The sequence below is a fragment of the Ranitomeya variabilis genome, chromosome 1 (assembly GCF_051348905.1).
Source record: "Ranitomeya variabilis isolate aRanVar5 chromosome 1, aRanVar5.hap1, whole genome shotgun sequence".
NCBI classification, from domain to species: domain Eukaryota; kingdom Metazoa; phylum Chordata; class Amphibia; order Anura; family Dendrobatidae; genus Ranitomeya; species Ranitomeya variabilis.
The window spans coordinates 69,593,581-69,607,290 of record NC_135232.1 but is presented as its reverse complement, the minus strand read 5'-3'; the positions used below and the strand labels follow the sequence as shown (position 1 = coordinate 69,607,290).

General features: G+C 62.1%; 14 non-coding genes across 14 annotated transcripts; all 14 read left to right on the top strand.

The window, feature by feature from the left end:
- Positions 1-687: 687 nt before the first annotated feature.
- Positions 688-851, top strand: LOC143801158 (U1 spliceosomal RNA). The gene has a single exon (XR_013220793.1). It is a non-coding gene; the product is annotated as a U1 spliceosomal RNA (small nuclear RNA).
- Positions 852-1,646: 795 nt separating this feature from the next.
- On the top strand, positions 1,647-1,810 carry LOC143801156 (U1 spliceosomal RNA). Its single transcript, XR_013220792.1, has one exon. It is a non-coding gene; the product is annotated as a U1 spliceosomal RNA (small nuclear RNA).
- A 795-nt stretch (positions 1,811-2,605) lies between these two features.
- Positions 2,606-2,769, top strand: LOC143801155 (U1 spliceosomal RNA). The gene has a single exon (XR_013220791.1). It is a non-coding gene; the product is annotated as a U1 spliceosomal RNA (small nuclear RNA).
- A 795-nt stretch (positions 2,770-3,564) lies between these two features.
- On the top strand, positions 3,565-3,728 carry LOC143801154 (U1 spliceosomal RNA). Its single transcript, XR_013220790.1, has one exon. It is a non-coding gene; the product is annotated as a U1 spliceosomal RNA (small nuclear RNA).
- A 795-nt stretch (positions 3,729-4,523) lies between these two features.
- LOC143801153 (U1 spliceosomal RNA) lies at positions 4,524-4,687 on the top strand. Its single transcript, XR_013220789.1, has one exon. It is a non-coding gene; the product is annotated as a U1 spliceosomal RNA (small nuclear RNA).
- Positions 4,688-5,482: 795 nt separating this feature from the next.
- Positions 5,483-5,646, top strand: LOC143801152 (U1 spliceosomal RNA). The gene has a single exon (XR_013220788.1). It is a non-coding gene; the product is annotated as a U1 spliceosomal RNA (small nuclear RNA).
- A 795-nt stretch (positions 5,647-6,441) lies between these two features.
- On the top strand, positions 6,442-6,605 carry LOC143801151 (U1 spliceosomal RNA). Its single transcript, XR_013220787.1, has one exon. It is a non-coding gene; the product is annotated as a U1 spliceosomal RNA (small nuclear RNA).
- A 795-nt stretch (positions 6,606-7,400) lies between these two features.
- LOC143801150 (U1 spliceosomal RNA) lies at positions 7,401-7,564 on the top strand. The gene has a single exon (XR_013220786.1). It is a non-coding gene; the product is annotated as a U1 spliceosomal RNA (small nuclear RNA).
- A 795-nt stretch (positions 7,565-8,359) lies between these two features.
- LOC143801149 (U1 spliceosomal RNA) lies at positions 8,360-8,523 on the top strand. The gene has a single exon (XR_013220785.1). It is a non-coding gene; the product is annotated as a U1 spliceosomal RNA (small nuclear RNA).
- Positions 8,524-9,318: 795 nt separating this feature from the next.
- LOC143801148 (U1 spliceosomal RNA) lies at positions 9,319-9,482 on the top strand. The gene has a single exon (XR_013220784.1). It is a non-coding gene; the product is annotated as a U1 spliceosomal RNA (small nuclear RNA).
- Positions 9,483-10,277: 795 nt separating this feature from the next.
- On the top strand, positions 10,278-10,441 carry LOC143801147 (U1 spliceosomal RNA). The gene has a single exon (XR_013220783.1). It is a non-coding gene; the product is annotated as a U1 spliceosomal RNA (small nuclear RNA).
- A 795-nt stretch (positions 10,442-11,236) lies between these two features.
- On the top strand, positions 11,237-11,400 carry LOC143801144 (U1 spliceosomal RNA). Its single transcript, XR_013220782.1, has one exon. It is a non-coding gene; the product is annotated as a U1 spliceosomal RNA (small nuclear RNA).
- A 795-nt stretch (positions 11,401-12,195) lies between these two features.
- On the top strand, positions 12,196-12,359 carry LOC143801143 (U1 spliceosomal RNA). The gene has a single exon (XR_013220781.1). It is a non-coding gene; the product is annotated as a U1 spliceosomal RNA (small nuclear RNA).
- Positions 12,360-13,154: 795 nt separating this feature from the next.
- Positions 13,155-13,318, top strand: LOC143801142 (U1 spliceosomal RNA). Its single transcript, XR_013220780.1, has one exon. It is a non-coding gene; the product is annotated as a U1 spliceosomal RNA (small nuclear RNA).
- The last annotated feature ends 392 nt before the right edge of the window (positions 13,319-13,710 follow it).

Sequence of the window (13,710 nt, the reverse complement as noted above, 5' to 3'; positions counted from 1 at the left end):
GAAGGATGCCACCTTCCCTGTGTCGTGTCGCTGCTTTCTTGGTTTGTTTGAGGTTGTTGCCTTTGCTTGACACTTTGGCCCTTTTTTGGCCCCCTGGCTGGTGGGGAATGATCACCTCATTTGCATCTCATTGACTTGGTGACGACATGGCTTGCTCTGCTTGTCTGCAGGGGCAGGCAGGCCCGCCCGCTCGCTCACGGGAGGGCACCTGCAGCATCCCCATCTCGCAGCCTTCGGGCTGGAGCTGGACCTGTGAGTGGGCCGCTGGTGCGCGGCTATCTGCTGCGGTTTGGGCCTCCTGCCCTTGAGCCTCCCTCCAGCGTGCATCCTCTTGAGCGGAGATGAGCGAGTCACGAGAGGGTGCCGGCCGGCAGCTGGAGCTCGAGCTGTCTACAGCATGTTCTCAGGCCAGCGCAGCAGCGTGAGGCTGCTGGGGCGGAGCCAACGCTCCTCTATGCAAATGACTCAGGCTGCTGCTGTGCATCTTGGGCGGCTTTGGACTTGAGCTCGGCCTGCCCTGGGGGGGGGCGGAGTGGGCGTCGGGAGCGACCGGCGCCTCCCACTCGAGGAGCCTCCGTGCGGTCTGTGCCGAACGCCACCCCCGCCCCCTCCCTTTCGGGCCCGAGACTCCGCGATGTTGGGGAGCTGCGTCGGAGGGGCGCTCGTCGGGCCGGCGGGCCCCAACTCATACTTACCTGGCAGGGGAGATACCATGATCACTAAGGTGGTTCTCCCAGGGTGAGGCTCATCCATTGCACTCCGGGTGTGCTGACCCCTGCGATTTCCCCAAATGCGGGAAACTCGACTGCATAATTTGTGGTAGTGGGGGACTGCGTTCGCGCTTTCCCCTGATTTCCTATGGTCAAAGACAGAACACTAAAGATGCTCTGCTGAGCCAAAGTGAGACTTTGGAGAAGCTCAAAGCAGGCAGATGTGGCCTTTGGCTCCCCCTTGTGGGGGAAGGATGCCACCTTCCCTGTGTCGTGTCGCTGCTTTCTTGGTTTGTTTGAGGTTGTTGCCTTTGCTTGACACTTTGGCCCTTTTTTGGCCCCCTGGCTGGTGGGGAATGATCACCTCATTTGCATCTCATTGACTTGGTGACGACATGGCTTGCTCTGCTTGTCTGCAGGGGCAGGCAGGCCCGCCCGCTCGCTCACGGGAGGGCACCTGCAGCATCCCCATCTCGCAGCCTTCGGGCTGGAGCTGGACCTGTGAGTGGGCCGCTGGTGCGCGGCTATCTGCTGCGGTTTGGGCCTCCTGCCCTTGAGCCTCCCTCCAGCGTGCATCCTCTTGAGCGGAGATGAGCGAGTCACGAGAGGGTGCCGGCCGGCAGCTGGAGCTCGAGCTGTCTACAGCATGTTCTCAGGCCAGCGCAGCAGCGTGAGGCTGCTGGGGCGGAGCCAACGCTCCTCTATGCAAATGACTCAGGCTGCTGCTGTGCATCTTGGGCGGCTTTGGACTTGAGCTCGGCCTGCCCTGGGGGGGGGCGGAGTGGGCGTCGGGAGCGACCGGCGCCTCCCACTCGAGGAGCCTCCGTGCGGTCTGTGCCGAACGCCACCCCCGCCCCCTCCCTTTCGGGCCCGAGACTCCGCGATGTTGGGGAGCTGCGTCGGAGGGGCGCTCGTCGGGCCGGCGGGCCCCAACTCATACTTACCTGGCAGGGGAGATACCATGATCACTAAGGTGGTTCTCCCAGGGTGAGGCTCATCCATTGCACTCCGGGTGTGCTGACCCCTGCGATTTCCCCAAATGCGGGAAACTCGACTGCATAATTTGTGGTAGTGGGGGACTGCGTTCGCGCTTTCCCCTGATTTCCTATGGTCAAAGACAGAACACTAAAGATGCTCTGCTGAGCCAAAGTGAGACTTTGGAGAAGCTCAAAGCAGGCAGATGTGGCCTTTGGCTCCCCCTTGTGGGGGAAGGATGCCACCTTCCCTGTGTCGTGTCGCTGCTTTCTTGGTTTGTTTGAGGTTGTTGCCTTTGCTTGACACTTTGGCCCTTTTTTGGCCCCCTGGCTGGTGGGGAATGATCACCTCATTTGCATCTCATTGACTTGGTGACGACATGGCTTGCTCTGCTTGTCTGCAGGGGCAGGCAGGCCCGCCCGCTCGCTCACGGGAGGGCACCTGCAGCATCCCCATCTCGCAGCCTTCGGGCTGGAGCTGGACCTGTGAGTGGGCCGCTGGTGCGCGGCTATCTGCTGCGGTTTGGGCCTCCTGCCCTTGAGCCTCCCTCCAGCGTGCATCCTCTTGAGCGGAGATGAGCGAGTCACGAGAGGGTGCCGGCCGGCAGCTGGAGCTCGAGCTGTCTACAGCATGTTCTCAGGCCAGCGCAGCAGCGTGAGGCTGCTGGGGCGGAGCCAACGCTCCTCTATGCAAATGACTCAGGCTGCTGCTGTGCATCTTGGGCGGCTTTGGACTTGAGCTCGGCCTGCCCTGGGGTGGGGCGGAGTGGGCGTCGGGAGCGACCGGCGCCTCCCACTCGAGGAGCCTCCGTGCGGTCTGTGCCGAACGCCACCCCCGCCCCCTCCCTTTCGGGCCCGAGACTCCGCGATGTTGGGGAGCTGCGTCGGAGGGGCGCTCGTCGGGCCGGCGGGCCCCAACTCATACTTACCTGGCAGGGGAGATACCATGATCACTAAGGTGGTTCTCCCAGGGTGAGGCTCATCCATTGCACTCCGGGTGTGCTGACCCCTGCGATTTCCCCAAATGCGGGAAACTCGACTGCATAATTTGTGGTAGTGGGGGACTGCGTTCGCGCTTTCCCCTGATTTCCTATGGTCAAAGACAGAACACTAAAGATGCTCTGCTGAGCCAAAGTGAGACTTTGGAGAAGCTCAAAGCAGGCAGATGTGGCCTTTGGCTCCCCCTTGTGGGGGAAGGATGCCACCTTCCCTGTGTCGTGTCGCTGCTTTCTTGGTTTGTTTGAGGTTGTTGCCTTTGCTTGACACTTTGGCCCTTTTTTGGCCCCCTGGCTGGTGGGGAATGATCACCTCATTTGCATCTCATTGACTTGGTGACGACATGGCTTGCTCTGCTTGTCTGCAGGGGCAGGCAGGCCCGCCCGCTCGCTCACGGGAGGGCACCTGCAGCATCCCCATCTCGCAGCCTTCGGGCTGGAGCTGGACCTGTGAGTGGGCCGCTGGTGCGCGGCTATCTGCTGCGGTTTGGGCCTCCTGCCCTTGAGCCTCCCTCCAGCGTGCATCCTCTTGAGCGGAGATGAGCGAGTCACGAGAGGGTGCCGGCCGGCAGCTGGAGCTCGAGCTGTCTACAGCATGTTCTCAGGCCAGCGCAGCAGCGTGAGGCTGCTGGGGCGGAGCCAACGCTCCTCTATGCAAATGACTCAGGCTGCTGCTGTGCATCTTGGGCGGCTTTGGACTTGAGCTCGGCCTGCCCTGGGGGGGGGCGGAGTGGGCGTCGGGAGCGACCGGCGCCTCCCACTCGAGGAGCCTCCGTGCGGTCTGTGCCGAACGCCACCCCCGCCCCCTCCCTTTCGGGCCCGAGACTCCGCGATGTTGGGGAGCTGCGTCGGAGGGGCGCTCGTCGGGCCGGCGGGCCCCAACTCATACTTACCTGGCAGGGGAGATACCATGATCACTAAGGTGGTTCTCCCAGGGTGAGGCTCATCCATTGCACTCCGGGTGTGCTGACCCCTGCGATTTCCCCAAATGCGGGAAACTCGACTGCATAATTTGTGGTAGTGGGGGACTGCGTTCGCGCTTTCCCCTGATTTCCTATGGTCAAAGACAGAACACTAAAGATGCTCTGCTGAGCCAAAGTGAGACTTTGGAGAAGCTCAAAGCAGGCAGATGTGGCCTTTGGCTCCCCCTTGTGGGGGAAGGATGCCACCTTCCCTGTGTCGTGTCGCTGCTTTCTTGGTTTGTTTGAGGTTGTTGCCTTTGCTTGACACTTTGGCCCTTTTTTGGCCCCCTGGCTGGTGGGGAATGATCACCTCATTTGCATCTCATTGACTTGGTGACGACATGGCTTGCTCTGCTTGTCTGCAGGGGCAGGCAGGCCCGCCCGCTCGCTCACGGGAGGGCACCTGCAGCATCCCCATCTCGCAGCCTTCGGGCTGGAGCTGGACCTGTGAGTGGGCCGCTGGTGCGCGGCTATCTGCTGCGGTTTGGGCCTCCTGCCCTTGAGCCTCCCTCCAGCGTGCATCCTCTTGAGCGGAGATGAGCGAGTCACGAGAGGGTGCCGGCCGGCAGCTGGAGCTCGAGCTGTCTACAGCATGTTCTCAGGCCAGCGCAGCAGCGTGAGGCTGCTGGGGCGGAGCCAACGCTCCTCTATGCAAATGACTCAGGCTGCTGCTGTGCATCTTGGGCGGCTTTGGACTTGAGCTCGGCCTGCCCTGGGGGGGGGCGGAGTGGGCGTCGGGAGCGACCGGCGCCTCCCACTCGAGGAGCCTCCGTGCGGTCTGTGCCGAACGCCACCCCCGCCCCCTCCCTTTCGGGCCCGAGACTCCGCGATGTTGGGGAGCTGCGTCGGAGGGGCGCTCGTCGGGCCGGCGGGCCCCAACTCATACTTACCTGGCAGGGGAGATACCATGATCACTAAGGTGGTTCTCCCAGGGTGAGGCTCATCCATTGCACTCCGGGTGTGCTGACCCCTGCGATTTCCCCAAATGCGGGAAACTCGACTGCATAATTTGTGGTAGTGGGGGACTGCGTTCGCGCTTTCCCCTGATTTCCTATGGTCAAAGACAGAACACTAAAGATGCTCTGCTGAGCCAAAGTGAGACTTTGGAGAAGCTCAAAGCAGGCAGATGTGGCCTTTGGCTCCCCCTTGTGGGGGAAGGATGCCACCTTCCCTGTGTCGTGTCGCTGCTTTCTTGGTTTGTTTGAGGTTGTTGCCTTTGCTTGACACTTTGGCCCTTTTTTGGCCCCCTGGCTGGTGGGGAATGATCACCTCATTTGCATCTCATTGACTTGGTGACGACATGGCTTGCTCTGCTTGTCTGCAGGGGCAGGCAGGCCCGCCCGCTCGCTCACGGGAGGGCACCTGCAGCATCCCCATCTCGCAGCCTTCGGGCTGGAGCTGGACCTGTGAGTGGGCCGCTGGTGCGCGGCTATCTGCTGCGGTTTGGGCCTCCTGCCCTTGAGCCTCCCTCCAGCGTGCATCCTCTTGAGCGGAGATGAGCGAGTCACGAGAGGGTGCCGGCCGGCAGCTGGAGCTCGAGCTGTCTACAGCATGTTCTCAGGCCAGCGCAGCAGCGTGAGGCTGCTGGGGCGGAGCCAACGCTCCTCTATGCAAATGACTCAGGCTGCTGCTGTGCATCTTGGGCGGCTTTGGACTTGAGCTCGGCCTGCCCTGGGGGGGGGCGGAGTGGGCGTCGGGAGCGACCGGCGCCTCCCACTCGAGGAGCCTCCGTGCGGTCTGTGCCGAACGCCACCCCCGCCCCCTCCCTTTCGGGCCCGAGACTCCGCGATGTTGGGGAGCTGCGTCGGAGGGGCGCTCGTCGGGCCGGCGGGCCCCAACTCATACTTACCTGGCAGGGGAGATACCATGATCACTAAGGTGGTTCTCCCAGGGTGAGGCTCATCCATTGCACTCCGGGTGTGCTGACCCCTGCGATTTCCCCAAATGCGGGAAACTCGACTGCATAATTTGTGGTAGTGGGGGACTGCGTTCGCGCTTTCCCCTGATTTCCTATGGTCAAAGACAGAACACTAAAGATGCTCTGCTGAGCCAAAGTGAGACTTTGGAGAAGCTCAAAGCAGGCAGATGTGGCCTTTGGCTCCCCCTTGTGGGGGAAGGATGCCACCTTCCCTGTGTCGTGTCGCTGCTTTCTTGGTTTGTTTGAGGTTGTTGCCTTTGCTTGACACTTTGGCCCTTTTTTGGCCCCCTGGCTGGTGGGGAATGATCACCTCATTTGCATCTCATTGACTTGGTGACAACATGGCTTGCTCTGCTTGTCTGCAGGGGCAGGCAGGCCCGCCCGCTCGCTCACGGGAGGGCACCTGCAGCATCCCCATCTCGCAGCCTTCGGGCTGGAGCTGGACCTGTGAGTGGGCCGCTGGTGCGCGGCTATCTGCTGCGGTTTGGGCCTCCTGCCCTTGAGCCTCCCTCCAGCGTGCATCCTCTTGAGCGGAGATGAGCGAGTCACGAGAGGGTGCCGGCCGGCAGCTGGAGCTCGAGCTGTCTACAGCATGTTCTCAGGCCAGCGCAGCAGCGTGAGGCTGCTGGGGCGGAGCCAACGCTCCTCTATGCAAATGACTCAGGCTGCTGCTGTGCATCTTGGGCGGCTTTGGACTTGAGCTCGGCCTGCCCTGGGGGGGGGCGGAGTGGGCGTCGGGAGCGACCGGCGCCTCCCACTCGAGGAGCCTCCGTGCGGTCTGTGCCGAACGCCACCCCCGCCCCCTCCCTTTCGGGCCCGAGACTCCGCGATGTTGGGGAGCTGCGTCGGAGGGGCGCTCGTCGGGCCGGCGGGCCCCAACTCATACTTACCTGGCAGGGGAGATACCATGATCACTAAGGTGGTTCTCCCAGGGTGAGGCTCATCCATTGCACTCCGGGTGTGCTGACCCCTGCGATTTCCCCAAATGCGGGAAACTCGACTGCATAATTTGTGGTAGTGGGGGACTGCGTTCGCGCTTTCCCCTGATTTCCTATGGTCAAAGACAGAACACTAAAGATGCTCTGCTGAGCCAAAGTGAGACTTTGGAGAAGCTCAAAGCAGGCAGATGTGGCCTTTGGCTCCCCCTTGTGGGGGAAGGATGCCACCTTCCCTGTGTCGTGTCGCTGCTTTCTTGGTTTGTTTGAGGTTGTTGCCTTTGCTTGACACTTTGGCCCTTTTTTGGCCCCCTGGCTGGTGGGGAATGATCACCTCATTTGCATCTCATTGACTTGGTGACGACATGGCTTGCTCTGCTTGTCTGCAGGGGCAGGCAGGCCCGCCCGCTCGCTCACGGGAGGGCACCTGCAGCATCCCCATCTCGCAGCCTTCGGGCTGGAGCTGGACCTGTGAGTGGGCCGCTGGTGCGCGGCTATCTGCTGCGGTTTGGGCCTCCTGCCCTTGAGCCTCCCTCCAGCGTGCATCCTCTTGAGCGGAGATGAGCGAGTCACGAGAGGGTGCCGGCCGGCAGCTGGAGCTCGAGCTGTCTACAGCATGTTCTCAGGCCAGCGCAGCAGCGTGAGGCTGCTGGGGCGGAGCCAACGCTCCTCTATGCAAATGACTCAGGCTGCTGCTGTGCATCTTGGGCGGCTTTGGACTTGAGCTCGGCCTGCCCTGGGGGGGGGCGGAGTGGGCGTCGGGAGCGACCGGCGCCTCCCACTCGAGGAGCCTCCGTGCGGTCTGTGCCGAACGCCACCCCCGCCCCCTCCCTTTCGGGCCCGAGACTCCGCGATGTTGGGGAGCTGCGTCGGAGGGGCGCTCGTCGGGCCGGCGGGCCCCAACTCATACTTACCTGGCAGGGGAGATACCATGATCACTAAGGTGGTTCTCCCAGGGTGAGGCTCATCCATTGCACTCCGGGTGTGCTGACCCCTGCGATTTCCCCAAATGCGGGAAACTCGACTGCATAATTTGTGGTAGTGGGGGACTGCGTTCGCGCTTTCCCCTGATTTCCTATGGTCAAAGACAGAACACTAAAGATGCTCTGCTGAGCCAAAGTGAGACTTTGGAGAAGCTCAAAGCAGGCAGATGTGGCCTTTGGCTCCCCCTTGTGGGGGAAGGATGCCACCTTCCCTGTGTCGTGTCGCTGCTTTCTTGGTTTGTTTGAGGTTGTTGCCTTTGCTTGACACTTTGGCCCTTTTTTGGCCCCCTGGCTGGTGGGGAATGATCACCTCATTTGCATCTCATTGACTTGGTGACGACATGGCTTGCTCTGCTTGTCTGCAGGGGCAGGCAGGCCCGCCCGCTCGCTCACGGGAGGGCACCTGCAGCATCCCCATCTCGCAGCCTTCGGGCTGGAGCTGGACCTGTGAGTGGGCCGCTGGTGCGCGGCTATCTGCTGCGGTTTGGGCCTCCTGCCCTTGAGCCTCCCTCCAGCGTGCATCCTCTTGAGCGGAGATGAGCGAGTCACGAGAGGGTGCCGGCCGGCAGCTGGAGCTCGAGCTGTCTACAGCATGTTCTCAGGCCAGCGCAGCAGCGTGAGGCTGCTGGGGCGGAGCCAACGCTCCTCTATGCAAATGACTCAGGCTGCTGCTGTGCATCTTGGGCGGCTTTGGACTTGAGCTCGGCCTGCCCTGGGGGGGGGCGGAGTGGGCGTCGGGAGCGACCGGCGCCTCCCACTCGAGGAGCCTCCGTGCGGTCTGTGCCGAACGCCACCCCCGCCCCCTCCCTTTCGGGCCCGAGACTCCGCGATGTTGGGGAGCTGCGTCGGAGGGGCGCTCGTCGGGCCGGCGGGCCCCAACTCATACTTACCTGGCAGGGGAGATACCATGATCACTAAGGTGGTTCTCCCAGGGTGAGGCTCATCCATTGCACTCCGGGTGTGCTGACCCCTGCGATTTCCCCAAATGCGGGAAACTCGACTGCATAATTTGTGGTAGTGGGGGACTGCGTTCGCGCTTTCCCCTGATTTCCTATGGTCAAAGACAGAACACTAAAGATGCTCTGCTGAGCCAAAGTGAGACTTTGGAGAAGCTCAAAGCAGGCAGATGTGGCCTTTGGCTCCCCCTTGTGGGGGAAGGATGCCACCTTCCCTGTGTCGTGTCGCTGCTTTCTTGGTTTGTTTGAGGTTGTTGCCTTTGCTTGACACTTTGGCCCTTTTTTGGCCCCCTGGCTGGTGGGGAATGATCACCTCATTTGCATCTCATTGACTTGGTGACGACATGGCTTGCTCTGCTTGTCTGCAGGGGCAGGCAGGCCCGCCCGCTCGCTCACGGGAGGGCACCTGCAGCATCCCCATCTCGCAGCCTTCGGGCTGGAGCTGGACCTGTGAGTGGGCCGCTGGTGCGCGGCTATCTGCTGCGGTTTGGGCCTCCTGCCCTTGAGCCTCCCTCCAGCGTGCATCCTCTTGAGCGGAGATGAGCGAGTCACGAGAGGGTGCCGGCCGGCAGCTGGAGCTCGAGCTGTCTACAGCATGTTCTCAGGCCAGCGCAGCAGCGTGAGGCTGCTGGGGCGGAGCCAACGCTCCTCTATGCAAATGACTCAGGCTGCTGCTGTGCATCTTGGGCGGCTTTGGACTTGAGCTCGGCCTGCCCTGGGGGGGGGCGGAGTGGGCGTCGGGAGCGACCGGCGCCTCCCACTCGAGGAGCCTCCGTGCGGTCTGTGCCGAACGCCACCCCCGCCCCCTCCCTTTCGGGCCCGAGACTCCGCGATGTTGGGGAGCTGCGTCGGAGGGGCGCTCGTCGGGCCGGCGGGCCCCAACTCATACTTACCTGGCAGGGGAGATACCATGATCACTAAGGTGGTTCTCCCAGGGTGAGGCTCATCCATTGCACTCCGGGTGTGCTGACCCCTGCGATTTCCCCAAATGCGGGAAACTCGACTGCATAATTTGTGGTAGTGGGGGACTGCGTTCGCGCTTTCCCCTGATTTCCTATGGTCAAAGACAGAACACTAAAGATGCTCTGCTGAGCCAAAGTGAGACTTTGGAGAAGCTCAAAGCAGGCAGATGTGGCCTTTGGCTCCCCCTTGTGGGGGAAGGATGCCACCTTCCCTGTGTCGTGTCGCTGCTTTCTTGGTTTGTTTGAGGTTGTTGCCTTTGCTTGACACTTTGGCCCTTTTTTGGCCCCCTGGCTGGTGGGGAATGATCACCTCATTTGCATCTCATTGACTTGGTGACGACATGGCTTGCTCTGCTTGTCTGCAGGGGCAGGCAGGCCCGCCCGCTCGCTCACGGGAGGGCACCTGCAGCATCCCCATCTCGCAGCCTTCGGGCTGGAGCTGGACCTGTGAGTGGGCCGCTGGTGCGCGGCTATCTGCTGCGGTTTGGGCCTCCTGCCCTTGAGCCTCCCTCCAGCGTGCATCCTCTTGAGCGGAGATGAGCGAGTCACGAGAGGGTGCCGGCCGGCAGCTGGAGCTCGAGCTGTCTACAGCATGTTCTCAGGCCAGCGCAGCAGCGTGAGGCTGCTGGGGCGGAGCCAACGCTCCTCTATGCAAATGACTCAGGCTGCTGCTGTGCATCTTGGGCGGCTTTGGACTTGAGCTCGGCCTGCCCTGGGGGGGGGCGGAGTGGGCGTCGGGAGCGACCGGCGCCTCCCACTCGAGGAGCCTCCGTGCGGTCTGTGCCGAACGCCACCCCCGCCCCCTCCCTTTCGGGCCCGAGACTCCGCGATGTTGGGGAGCTGCGTCGGAGGGGCGCTCGTCGGGCCGGCGGGCCCCAACTCATACTTACCTGGCAGGGGAGATACCATGATCACTAAGGTGGTTCTCCCAGGGTGAGGCTCATCCATTGCACTCCGGGTGTGCTGACCCCTGCGATTTCCCCAAATGCGGGAAACTCGACTGCATAATTTGTGGTAGTGGGGGACTGCGTTCGCGCTTTCCCCTGATTTCCTATGGTCAAAGACAGAACACTAAAGATGCTCTGCTGAGCCAAAGTGAGACTTTGGAGAAGCTCAAAGCAGGCAGATGTGGCCTTTGGCTCCCCCTTGTGGGGGAAGGATGCCACCTTCCCTGTGTCGTGTCGCTGCTTTCTTGGTTTGTTTGAGGTTGTTGCCTTTGCTTGACACTTTGGCCCTTTTTTGGCCCCCTGGCTGGTGGGGAATGATCACCTCATTTGCATCTCATTGACTTGGTGACGACATGGCTTGCTCTGCTTGTCTGCAGGGGCAGGCAGGCCCGCCCGCTCGCTCACGGGAGGGCACCTGCAGCATCCCCATCTCGCAGCCTTCGGGCTGGAGCTGGACCTGTGAGTGGGCCGCTGGTGCGCGGCTATCTGCTGCGGTTTGGGCCTCCTGCCCTTGAGCCTCCCTCCAGCGTGCATCCTCTTGAGCGGAGATGAGCGAGTCACGAGAGGGTGCCGGCCGGCAGCTGGAGCTCGAGCTGTCTACAGCATGTTCTCAGGCCAGCGCAGCAGCGTGAGGCTGCTGGGGCGGAGCCAACGCTCCTCTATGCAAATGACTCAGGCTGCTGCTGTGCATCTTGGGCGGCTTTGGACTTGAGCTCGGCCTGCCCTGGGGGGGGGCGGAGTGGGCGTCGGGAGCGACCGGCGCCTCCCACTCGAGGAGCCTCCGTGCGGTCTGTGCCGAACGCCACCCCCGCCCCCTCCCTTTCGGGCCCGAGACTCCGCGATGTTGGGGAGCTGCGTCGGAGGGGCGCTCGTCGGGCCGGCGGGCCCCAACTCATACTTACCTGGCAGGGGAGATACCATGATCACTAAGGTGGTTCTCCCAGGGTGAGGCTCATCCATTGCACTCCGGGTGTGCTGACCCCTGCGATTTCCCCAAATGCGGGAAACTCGACTGCATAATTTGTGGTAGTGGGGGACTGCGTTCGCGCTTTCCCCTGATTTCCTATGGTCAAAGACAGAACACTAAAGATGCTCTGCTGAGCCAAAGTGAGACTTTGGAGAAGCTCAAAGCAGGCAGATGTGGCCTTTGGCTCCCCCTTGTGGGGGAAGGATGCCACCTTCCCTGTGTCGTGTCGCTGCTTTCTTGGTTTGTTTGAGGTTGTTGCCTTTGCTTGACACTTTGGCCCTTTTTTGGCCCCCTGGCTGGTGGGGAATGATCACCTCATTTGCATCTCATTGACTTGGTGACGACATGGCTTGCTCTGCTTGTCTGCAGGGGCAGGCAGGCCCGCCCGCTCGCTCACGGGAGGGCACCTGCAGCATCCCCATCTCGCAGCCTTCGGGCTGGAGCTGGACCTGTGAGTGGGCCGCTGGTGCGCGGCTATCTGCTGCGGTTTGGGCCTCCTGCCCTTGAGCCTCCCTCCAGCGTGCATCCTCTTGAGCGGAGATGAGCGAGTCACGAGAGGGTGCCGGCCGGCAGCTGGAGCTCGAGCTGTCTACAGCATGTTCTCAGGCCAGCGCAGCAGCGTGAGGCTGCTGGGGCGGAGCCAACGCTCCTCTATGCAAATGACTCAGGCTGCTGCTGTGCATCTTGGGCGGCTTTGGACTTGAGCTCGGCCTGCCCTGGGGGGGGGCGGAGTGGGCGTCGGGAGCGACCGGCGCCTCCCACTCGAGGAGCCTCCGTGCGGTCTGTGCCGAACGCCACCCCCGCCCCCTCCCTTTCGGGCCCGAGACTCCGCGATGTTGGGGAGCTGCGTCGGAGGGGCGCTCGTCGGGCCGGCGGGCCCCAACTCATACTTACCTGGCAGGGGAGATACCATGATCACTAAGGTGGTTCTCCCAGGGTGAGGCTCATCCATTGCACTCCGGGTGTGCTGACCCCTGCGATTTCCCCAAATGCGGGAAACTCGACTGCATAATTTGTGGTAGTGGGGGACTGCGTTCGCGCTTTCCCCTGATTTCCTATGGTCAAAGACAGAACACTAAAGATGCTCTGCTGAGCCAAAGTGAGACTTTGGAGAAGCTCAAAGCAGGCAGATGTGGCCTTTGGCTCCCCCTTGTGGGGGAAGGATGCCACCTTCCCTGTGTCGTGTCGCTGCTTTCTTGGTTTGTTTGAGGTTGTTGCCTTTGCTTGACACTTTGGCCCTTTTTTGGCCCCCTGGCTGGTGGGGAATGATCACCTCATTTGCATCTCATTGACTTGGTGACGACATGGCTTGCTCTGCTTGTCTGCAGGGGCAGGCAGGCCCGCCCGCTCGCTCACGGGAGGGCACCTGCAGCATCCCCATCTCGCAGCCTTCGGGCTGGAGCTGGACCTGTGAGTGGGCCGCTGGTGCGCGGCTATCTGCTGCGGTTTGGGCCTCCTGCCCTTGAGCCTCCCTCCAGCGTGCATCCTCTTGAGCGGAGATGAGCGAGTCACGAGAGGGTGCCGGCCGGCAGCTGGAGCTCGAGCTGTCTACAGCATGTTCTCAGGCCAGCGCAGCAGCGTGAGGCTGCTGGGGCGGAGCCAACGCTCCTCTATGCAAATGACTCAGGCTGCTGCTGTGCATCTTGGGCGGCTTTGGACTTGAGCTCGGCCTGCCCTGGGGGGGGGCGGAGTGGGCGTCGGGAGCGACCGGCGCCTCCCACTCGAGGAGCCTCCGTGCGGTCTGTGCCGAACGCCACCCCCGCCCCCTCCCTTTCGGGCCCGAGACTCCGCGATGTTGGGGAGCTGCGTCGGAGGGGCGCTCGTCGGGCCGGCGGGCCCCAACTCATACTTACCTGGCAGGGGAGATACCATGATCACTAAGGTGGTTCTCCCAGGGTGAGGCTCATCCATTGCACTCCGGGTGTGCTGACCCCTGCGATTTCCCCAAATGCGGGAAACTCGACTGCATAATTTGTGGTAGTGGGGGACTGCGTTCGCGCTTTCCCCTGATTTCCTATGGTCAAAGACAGAACACTAAAGATGCTCTGCTGAGCCAAAGTGAGACTTTGGAGAAGCTCAAAGCAGGCAGATGTGGCCTTTGGCTCCCCCTTGTGGGGGAAGGATGCCACCTTCCCTGTGTCGTGTCGCTGCTTTCTTGGTTTGTTTGAGGTTGTTGCCTTTGCTTGACACTTTGGCCCTTTTTTGGCCCCCTGGCTGGTGGGGAATGATCACCTCATTTGCATCTCATTGACTTGGTGACGACATGGCTTGCTCTGCTTGTCTGCAGGGGCAGGCAGGCCCGCCCGCTCGCTCACGGGAGGGCACCTGCAGCATCCCCATCTCGCAGCCTTCGGGCTGGAGCTGGACCTGTGAGTGGGCCGCTGGTGCGCGGCTATCTGCT